The sequence below is a fragment of the Melanostigma gelatinosum genome, assembly GCF_949748355.1.
Source record: "Melanostigma gelatinosum genome assembly, chromosome: 3".
Taxonomy (NCBI): Eukaryota; Metazoa; Chordata; class Actinopteri; order Perciformes; family Zoarcidae; genus Melanostigma; species Melanostigma gelatinosum.
The window spans coordinates 712,775-720,274 of NC_136636.1; the positions used below are offsets into that span (position 1 = coordinate 712,775).

Sequence of the window (7,500 nt, forward strand, 5' to 3'; positions counted from 1 at the left end):
CTGAGCTCTTTAGGCAATCCTAAGTAGCCACAGACTTGGTCCAGCATGCTAACAACACTGTTGCCATTAGCTTTTCTTACTGCTTTTGTGGTTACATACCCTGACATGGAGTCCACAAGCACCAACAGGTACTTTTCTCCACATTTACCCGGTACCCCTAAGGGTCCTGCCACATCCATGCAGATAGAACCCCAGGGTACGGTACTTTTAATGGTGAGTCCTCCCACTCTTTGTCCTCTCCTTCCTGCGTTGTATCGACCACACAACTCACAGTCTTGAAGGATTCTGCGGACCTCTTTTTCAGGAATCCAGAGTCGCTGCTTTTCCAGTTCCCTTCGTGTTGGAACGGTGCCTGCATGTCCAAGTGCTCCATGCACTGCTTGCACCACCTCCTTCACGTTCTCTTCTGGGACTACCCGTCCTTTGGGCAAATCTTCCCACTTCTCGATCCCAACAAAGACAATTTGTCTCATCTGGACGAAACGATCCACTTCTTCGTTTCCTTGCCAATGAGTTCCTGCTCGCGTGTGGGCCCTCTGGTGCACCACTTCGAGCTCCATTGTTAGCCGCAATTCGGCTATTTTTCTCCATAGGTTTTCGTGAGCTACTTTCTTGTTTTTAGCACTCTCAAAACCATTTTCTTCCCATATGGACAGGTCTTCGTTAAGGGCCTGAGCACAGTAATAACTATCAGTTATGACTCTAGCTCTTTTCACCTTTCTTCGCTCCAACTCGAGCAAACCTTCCAATATTGCTGTCACTTCCCCGGTCTGAGCACTGCCGGGGATTTGGCCTCGTTGTCTGAAGCGCTCCTTCTCATTGTGCTTGAGAATGAAGCCCCAGTAGGCCTTGTCGTCTTGTCCTTTTCGCGAGCCGTCGGTGTATAGAGTCCACTCTATCGGTTCGGCTGGCTTCTCGGCCTGAGTCGCCTTTTTCTTACTCACGGGTTGTGCAGGGCCGATTTCGAGGTCTGGGTCCAGCAGGATGTCTTCCCAACGTCCCCACCTCGCGTTCGTCGCCTTCGTGCTCTCTACCGTGGCTTTTCTTAGGAATCGATGGACCTGGCTTTGCGTGAGGACCCTGATGCCCTGCCCTTGAGCCAGGTCTTTCAGGGTGCTCCAATACCTTGCCAGAACTGCCAACTCCTTCTCTTCTGCTGGATATTTCTTTTCCACGGAGGACAGGGTGTAGCTCCACAAAGTGACTATTCCCCCGCCCTCATTGCACACTTTTACCACTGCGTCGTCGTCGTTGCAACTGACCTCTGCCACCAGCTTGGTTGTAAGGCTTCGTGGCTCCAGCCGCAAAGCGTCTTTAATGGCTGTCTGGAGGTTTTCCAAATTGTTTTGATCCGTTGCGGTCCATTCCCACTTCTTGTGGGCATCTTCTGGTTTTTCTTTGCGTAGTTTTACATACAGTGGTTTTGCATGCTTCTGGTAGCTAGGGACATGGTCCCTAACATAGTTGCAGAGTCCCAGTACTCTCTGTAGTTCGTTCAGCGAGGTTGGTGGGTCGATCTGCTCCACTTTATCCCGGAATCCGTCCGAGAGTCCCAGGTCGTTGGAGACCTGGAATCCCAGGTAGTTCACTTGGAATCGTCCAAATTGGCATTTTTTCAGATTCAATTTCAAGCCTGCTGCTGTTAGTCGTTCTACGACTTGTCTCAATTTTTGCAGATGTTCTTCTTCGGTGTCATCCGCAATGAATACATCATCGATGTAGATTGTTGTCTCTAGGCCGTCAAGTATATCCATTACGGCCGACTGGAAAACATTCGGAGAGTTTTTGTAGCCTTGCGGTAGCCGTTCCCAGACGTACGCTTTACCTTTGTGGGTGAACGCTGTCTTGCCTTGGGAGGCTTTGGCTAGCCTCAACGAGAAAAATCCGTTTGCCAGATCTATGCAGGATTTGTACCTTTTCAGTCTTAGTGTCTTCAGCGTCCCTTGTGGGTTGATCAGGCTGGCGCGGTTGGCGACAGTCCTGCGGTTGAGGGCCTTAAAGTTGATAACAGGTCTCCATCCTCCTCCCGATGACTCAGGCTTCTTGACTGCCTGTATTGGGCTGTTTGTGATGGGATTTGGCTCCTCTCGCACCACTCCTAGTTCGCTGAGCTCCGTGACTATCAGGTCCATTTCTGCAACGGCCCCTGGATTCAGGGGGTATTGGCGGACGGGCGGGTGTACACCCCCTTCTATGGTGTGGGTGTACTTCGCACCCATGTCTCCACAGTCATTTTTGAACCTAGCCACTCCGGCTTTGGAAAGTATGTCTTCTAGCGTTTCTTTTCCCTCCGGAGAAAGGTCGCTGTCTTCGATTTGTTGCTTGGTCACTTCTGGAATGTTCACTGGTTTGTACCACTCCGGTGATAATGATCCCATCTGGATTAGTTTTGCCCCGAGGACTCTGAGTCGCTGTTGTATTGGGGTTCGATTTCCTGGGCTGCTATGCAGCTCTTTTAAGTCTGTTATTGTCATTAAATTGTAGGGTCCTAGAGCCCATACAACTCCTTTCCAGACGCCAAACGGAATCTTTTTGATGGTTCCGTCGGCTAGTTGAACGGTCAGGTGTCCTTTTGTTTCAAGGCATTTGCGGGTCATCGACACTTCTGCACCAGTATCTACCTGATAGGGGATTCCATCCACGTCGGTGTATATGTCGTCCCCCACCCAATAGGCATGATCCACTGTGACCCGCGCCCGCTTAGCCATTACTTTCTCTGCCCTTCGCTCCCAGCTTCCAGGCGGGAGGCACGAAGGGCCTGTTTCTGTTCTGTCGTCAGCTTGTTGTAATCCTCGGAAGAGAGAAAACCGCTCTTGTTGGCTGGCGGGGGCCGTGGCCCCTCCTGTTGTTGATCCGGCTGGGCCCTGTGGTAAACGCCCTGCCTCTGGAAGCCTTCTTGCCTTGGAGCTTGCTGCTCCCTCTGGCTTCCTTGTGGACCCCGCTGAGGTCCTTGCTCTCGCGGGTAGCCTTGGTAGCCTTGAGAACCCCTCCGGAATCCTGGCTCACGCTCGTAGTTTTGTGGACTCCTCTGGAATCCTCCCGACTGCCTTCTCTGTGTCTGTGAAGGACCGGGTCCCTCGGTGGGCCTTGCGTTGTCATACGAGGGCCTGGGAGCCGGCGGCTTCGGCTGGTTTCCTTTTTCTCTTTTCTCTTCCAAGAGTTTTTTCTTCAAATCCCACTTTCTTACTGTTTCTTGGATTTGTTCGGTGGTACTTTTGCTGATGTTTAGGGTCACAAAATCGATGTCATTCATTAGGCCCTTGGTCAGCTTCCTAAGGACTTGCACACTTCTTTCCGGCGGAATCGCCTGTCGCAAGGCGTACCATGCCTGGGTGAGAGTTTGCCCTTTGTCTAAGCTTTTTCTTGCCTTGTCGATGTGTGACTCCTCGTCTTCACAGTCTTCCAACACTAATCTTCGGTAGTGCTGTTCCGCGGTTTCTTCGGGACCCATCGGTTGGTCCGTCACATGAGCCAGCCACAATCTTTTCGCCTCATCGTTTGTGGAGCTAGCTTTTACCATAAGCCATTTCTGCGTCAGATATTCTTGCACCGATTCTTTTGGGTCTCGGTTTGTCACCATCGCCTTGATCTTTTTGAACTCACCAAAGCTCTGGGTGGAAGCCCGCATCTTTGTTATGCAGTCATTTTCTTCAGCGGTGGCGAGGCAGCTGCTTCGTGCGAGGCTCTGCCCTGGAGGTGGTTGTTCGTCCTCGCTGCCCGAGATGTCTTGCCTCCGCGCTTTATCTTCCTCCGCTGCCAGCTTGTAGGCTGCTTTCTTCAGGCGTCGCAACATGACGTCGTACACGATTGTCACAAAGCCTGTGCGAAAGTTACCCGTCAGCTCCGTGGCTGTTGCGAGGGAGCCGTAGGTCGGGGTCATTAGAAAATTCGCCCATTCTCTTTTTGTCGCGTAGACCATTGTTCCTTTCATTCCTTCGAGGTCGTGCAGCCATATTTCTGGAACATCATAATTTGTTTGACCGACCTCTGGAGCATAGGCTTTTCTTCCGTCTTTGGTGGTCATGGGCCCGTAACGATCGTCTCGGGGGAATTTCAGCGAAGCCGTGCACACTGAAACTAGGGGCAGCGCGTTCTTCTTGCCTTTTCTGCTTCCTATTCTCAGGTCGGTCATTCCTCCCGGAGCCTCGTATTCGATGGAGGTCAGGCTTGGCGCTGTTTCTTCTTCATCTGAACTTACATCTGCGGCTTCTTCCTGCGCCTCTCGTTCTGGTTCTGCTGACGGCGAAGCCGGCTGAACTGGTTCTGGCGTTCTTTGTGGAGCCCTGGGACTTTCCCTGCTCCCGCCTGGACTTTCGAACCTTATCATGTGCGCTTCTCCGCCTCCGGAGTAGCTCATTGTCTGCACGCCGACGGACTCTGCTGGGCTGGGGATCCCCCGTGGAGGTTTGGTTGGCACGGGGGTTTCCTCTTCTGTCTGCACCGCTACTGTCCGGGGAGAGGGGATTGGAGTTCTTCTTTCCTTTTGTGGTTTTTCCTGGCTTGAGCTGACCTCTGGACGTCGCTCCTCCCGTCCTGAGGGACCGGGTGTTGATTCCTGGTAGCTCCTCCGCTCGGTCCTGGTTTCTTTCTTCAATCTTACTGATTGCGGGAGCCGTGGCAGAACTGCTTTCGCAACTGGGGCGTTCTCGTCCTTGTATTCCGGCGGTCCTGCCCTCCAGTTGTTTGGCCCCTCCGTTTTGAAGAGGGGTCTCAGTATTCTCTCTTTTCTCTCTTGGTATTGGGCCACCGAGGTGACTATCACCAACTCGCGGATGTTGTTCCACCCGTGGGGAGCGTTCATCAGGAGGTGCAGAATCCTCATTGCCGCTTCTTCTGCTACCTCCCATGGTAGGTTGCCGGACCTGGCGCCGTCGTTACATATAACGACTCTTTTGAAGGACAATTCGCTTGCTCGGGTGACACCTTTTTCTAATGCCTCCTCTATGCTGTCCCGATAGGCGTCTTGATCTTCGCCATCCTCATATCCTTCGATCGGTACGTGTAGCACCGCATAATGTCTTGATTCTCCGCCGCTCGTAACCACCACCTCCTCCTGTCTTTGTCTGCATCCCGGGAGGCGCACCTCAAGTTCTTCTTTGTAGAGGCTGCCTGCCTCTCTTACCAGATTCTTTCTGAACCGGGAGATATGAGGCTTTAGATGTGAGTTGGTTAAGACAACCAGTCCATGGCTGTCTATGTCCCAAGGCTCTCCGAAGTGGTTATATGCGGTTAACCCTGTCTGGTTCGCATATTTCTTGGTCCCCTCGGGCATCTTTTTCAACTTTTGAAGATGCTCTTCTGGGTTCGGGGAGTGAACATGTCTGGTCTTACCCCTAGCTTTCTGGGGCCGCCTCGGCTCTGGGCCGTTGTAGTCCTTCAGGATCGTGCGTACTGCAGTGGCGGCGGGAGTCCCGGATCCCATGGAGGGCGGGAGCAGTTGGTACTCGGCGCTCCTATCCAGCGTTGAGTCGTCCCTCGGTTCGTCCTCCTCTGAGATCTCCCCGTTGCTGCCGCTATCCTGTTTGTCCCCTATGTCGGATTCCGAGGACACCCCCGTGGAGGAGTCCGTGTGCACCGAGGTCCCTTGGGCGCTGAGCTGATCTTCGTGGGTTTCCTCAGTATATTCTAGGTTGGTGGCTATGTATGCCGCTATTGCGTCTTGCTCTTTTTTATTTTCTTTATAGCGGGCGGTGGCTATCACTTTCTGTTTTATAGTCACTGCCCCCGCTCCGATTTCTGCGGCGAGCATCTTCACGACTGAGTCATATTCTTTTGACGGGCTAATAATGGTGACTATTTTTCCTTTAATAACCCTCATTACTACTAGCCACCATTGTAGCCACTCTCCCACTTTCTTCTTGCCTGAGGGGGGTCCTTCACACCCTACCACTGCCGCCACCATTCCGGACTTATGGGTGAGGGGAGCAAGATAACCCCCCTCCCTTTCGCAATTCTTTTTTACTTCTTCTCCCACCTTCGCTCTATCTGCTTCTTCATGCAGCACGATTAGGTGTTGTTGAATTGATTTGTCCCAGGTGTCCCATCCTCTGCCATTCAGGATGATCTGATGTTGGACGTTGCTTCTGCCTCTTGGAGCCGGTGTCGGTGTCTGTACTCCCGATGTCGCTCCGTGTGGTCCAGCGTCGTCCGTCTGCTGGTCCGGGCTGTCGTCTACTGCCTGGTCCGGGGTCGATGGCGCTGGCTCGCTCTGCTGAGGCGTCGCCGTCTGCGGGCTGCCTCCGTCGCCGTCGCCGTCGGGTCCTCTCTGCTGTCCGGTGGCGCTTCCTCCATCAGGGCCGTTGGCTCGTACCGCTGGGTCGCCTCCGCCGCTATCGGATCCTCCGGGCGATTCTTCCATCTTGGACTTTGTCTTTGTCTTTGTTGTCTCGAGTCGCCTTCCTCCCAAAGCCTCTCGTCGCGCGTTGAGGAAGGGATGGGATCAGGCTCTGGTCCCTCTACAGGTCGGGCGAGTCTGGTCGATGCTCCCCGTCGCCTGCGGATTCTCCTGTGTTGGCCTGTAAATACCACACACAGCTTCGATTCGTGGATGTCTTCGCAATCGGACTTCTTCGAGGCTTGGGCAGCTTTACTTTCTACCCCAACGCCTCACCTCAGGTCTTTTCGTACACGAACGACAGCCTCTCTTTGCTGCCGGGGTTCTTCTTTTGGACTCAACGTACTCCTTTTCCGTCGAGCCCCACGTTGTGGGCGCCACGTGTTAGATCCTGGGTACTTCTGGCCCGATACGGGGCTAATTACTGACTCAGCTCTCTATTAAAAGATTCTCGAGCTGGTGTTCTGGCGAGGGAACTCGCCTGGCTCCGCTAACTGCCGTTACTCCCGACGTCTACCCTGCTTCCTCCGGTCAGAGCGCGCTCGGCCGAGAGACCAGTCCTGGCCCCGGGCGCTCACACCAGTCGCGTCGGTTATGGCAGCTTCCCTCTTATGGATCCGTGCTCTTGGTAAATGCCAGGTTAGGTTTTAACGGCTAGGATTAATTCTTGCTAAAACCGTAAGGGATTGTTCAGTGGATTCGGTCTCTAGGATAACCTTTCAGAACTCAGTTGTTAGACATACAATAGCTTTAACTTTTTACTGTCACGAGGAACTTATTACTACTTCGGCAAATTAATGCACTTGAGGATTTCACTTTAAATGCAGATTAGATATTTATTGCAGGTTATTTTTAGTTAGTTTGCAGGGGTTACAGCTACAGCTCACATAAAATGTCTCTACACATGATTAGTCAATTATATTATCTTCTTCGATTATACTCATTAGTTTTAGTCGCCGAGACGGCTCGGTTGGAGCTGGATGTCCAATGGTGCGATGAAAAGAGTTCTTTTGGAGTTGTTAGGAGCGAAGGTCTGGCCAGACCCTCGGTCCTCCCGCTCCGCAACGGAGCCCGTTCAGCTGTTCTCAAAACTCAGTACAAAGTCTTTCTCAGGCAGCTGCGGCTTTCTCAGTTGTCCAGATGTTAAGAGGCGAGCGGTGGGGAGA

General features: G+C 52.7%; 1 protein-coding gene across 1 annotated transcript in view; it reads left to right on the forward strand.

Moving 5' to 3' along the window:
• matn4 (matrilin 4) overlaps window positions 1-7,500 on the forward strand; it is a gene marked incomplete at both ends in the record, with an annotated part of 47,708 nt that overhangs the window by 21,619 nt on the left and 18,589 nt on the right. The gene's annotated exons all lie outside the window — the stretch shown is intronic.